Genomic DNA, 2,500 nt, shown 5'->3' with positions numbered 1-2,500 from the left:
CCCCTCCGCCCCTGATGGTGTTTTCCGTCCGTTTGAAGGAGTTGATAGTTGCTCTAAACTAGTGTAGTGTGCATATTCAACCTAGGTAAAATGAGGATCACCTATTTAACCTAGGTAAAAACGGATTCAACTTCAGACCAAATTTGACCGACAGCATATACTCTGTAATAACTTTGTTGTGGTTCAGTCAGACGTTGTCAAACGCTTTCATTGTACAAAACACGAATAGTAGCTTCGAATAAACCAATCACCTCGTTGATTCTGCTTATATGATTCTGATCGCAAAAATTCTCTGTTACTTATATTTTTAATTAAGTGAAAATCTTTCAGGGGAACCCAGCAAAAGTGTGGTGCATGCGCATTTGCTCAAACATTTGAGACCAACAACTGTTGGCTCATTCTCGTCACCAGAGCCTCGGATCGAGCCATAGGAGAACATGCCCCGTTGGGTTCTTATAGCCAAAAATGGGCTATATTAACCTTACGGCGCCTGCTCACTACCCGTGCTAACATGAATGCACCAATTACAGACGCTTTTGATTGTTCTTCATGAAAACCAATGAGAAGACAATTTGTGTCAGGGTTCCCCAGAGCTCTTCTCTCCCTCCGTAAAAAGAGGAGGTCTGCGGTTGAGATTGCATTGCATTGGGAAAACTAAAAAGCGTCTATAAAGGAATTATGACCAATTCTTTGACAACAGCTGTTAAACATAGTTTTCTTTTATCTTTTTAAGTAAGCAAATGCTGCCCCCAAAAAAAAAAAAAATTGATGAGTAACATTTGTATAAATGAAAAATAAGCATCCGTTAGGAATTGTTTTAACCTAGACCTGTTACCATGGTAACAGCCTGCAGAGCACATTAACTGTCAAAAATATAAACCTTCGTGGTAGCACTTATCAGTGACGAAGTTTGTGCTTCCAGACAAAATCCGCGTAAAAGGAAGTAGAAGTGCTTCAGTAAAAACAGTGTTTTATCATCTTAAATTTGTGGTTTCCACACTGAGACAGTTGGGCATTTTTTTCCTTTAATGTTTACTTTATTCTGCCCCTAATATTAATGTGCTCTCCTTTGCGGCTTGGATATTTGTTGACAGGTGGTCTTCTGTGTCTAAATCACAACTAATATGCGTTTTTCTGTTTGGCTCGCCGTTAATGTTTCTCTAGCAAAATAACTATTGATTTTTTCATGCCCAGTCTTTTATATCTGAATTGATGAGATTTCTCATAAATACCTAAATATGTGCGTTGCACCTGCTGGCATTCCTTTTATCTTCTTTGTACACGTTTGGCTGTCGTTTTTTGACAAACCACTATTAGATCTATATTCGAAGTGAGCCCTCTCGATGAGTTTTGGCACTCTCAGAGCAAAATTTGCCCGTAAAATATGCTTTCAGAAAAAAAAACAGAAAAAAATTACGACTATTATGTCAATCAAAAACAATTATGAGCTTTCATAAAATAAAGGTTTTAGAAATGTACAGATTGTCGTGGCCTACGAGGAGGCTCTCCACTTTGTTGACGTATTGAGATTGAAATGACGCGATACCAGATCCCAAGATCCTATCGGCTGATTATTTGAAACAGGGGGTCCTACATCTAGATTAGGAGTGTTTGTTGGAAACGCTTATCTCTTCATCGTGCAGCTATTAAATGGCACTTGACAGGCTTATTGAGAGAGACCCGTTTTATTTAAGTCCTAAAAAAAACCTTTAGATATGAGCCCATTGTTCTTGTAAGAAAGTTGTTCTGATTAAGGCCTTTCATAGCGAACAATGGTTGTGTATATGATGCCTGTAATATCCGTTCTCAGCTTGAATCCGTTTTTGCCTAGGTTTAAACTGGTGATCCTCATTTTACCTAGGTTGAATACGCATTCCGATGAATTGAAGAAACTTTTTTTGAAGCCTAAATTAAGCCTAGAGAAAAATTAGGGTCAGGTTAGGATTAGTTTTGGTTATTATGCATGGATATCAATTGACATATTATACAAAAGTAAATAATGAAAGGAACTGTATTGGCCTGAGCATGTTCGTCCTTTCCATATCATTTTAATTTTTAGTTGAAGAAGTGCAGCTCGCTCAATTACTTTAGCAATAAAAGAAAGGTTAAGGATACGCCGGTAGTTCTTGCAGACAAATTTGAGATAAGGTTTCTTATAATACGAATTGGCAGGATTAAGGCTTCTTTCCAAGCTGAAGGGAAATGACCACTTTCAAGCGAAAGATTCACTATTTTACTCATGACTGGTAGAAGAACATCTTAGCATTTAACAACCAGAGGTGATGGCAGCGGATCGAGAGGACTTTATTTCTTGGCCATTCCCATGGTGATATTGTAGACCCCATTTTTAGTAAGAGGTTCAAAACAATTAAATGACAGCGTGTTTGTAGGTTCTCTGGGGGGTTACAATTTTCACAATCCTGAAAGGTACATTGCTTAAATTTTGATCTAATATTACTAATCTTCTGAACAAAGAGAGTAGATCTGTTTATATTAGGAG

The 2,500-nt window shown here is 37.7% G+C and overlaps 1 protein-coding gene across 6 annotated transcripts in view; it reads left to right on the top strand.

Moving 5' to 3' along the window:
- Nucleotides 1–2,500, top strand: part of LOC138009470 (uncharacterized) — a 210,653-nt gene that overhangs the window by 158,526 nt on the left and 49,627 nt on the right. The window lies entirely within an intron of this gene.

The sequence above is a fragment of the Montipora foliosa genome, chromosome 7 (genome assembly GCF_036669935.1).
Source record: "Montipora foliosa isolate CH-2021 chromosome 7, ASM3666993v2, whole genome shotgun sequence".
Taxonomy (NCBI): Eukaryota; Metazoa; Cnidaria; class Anthozoa; order Scleractinia; family Acroporidae; genus Montipora; species Montipora foliosa.
The sequence above is the reverse complement of the archived record's forward strand: the minus strand, read 5'-3'. Positions and strand labels throughout refer to the sequence as shown.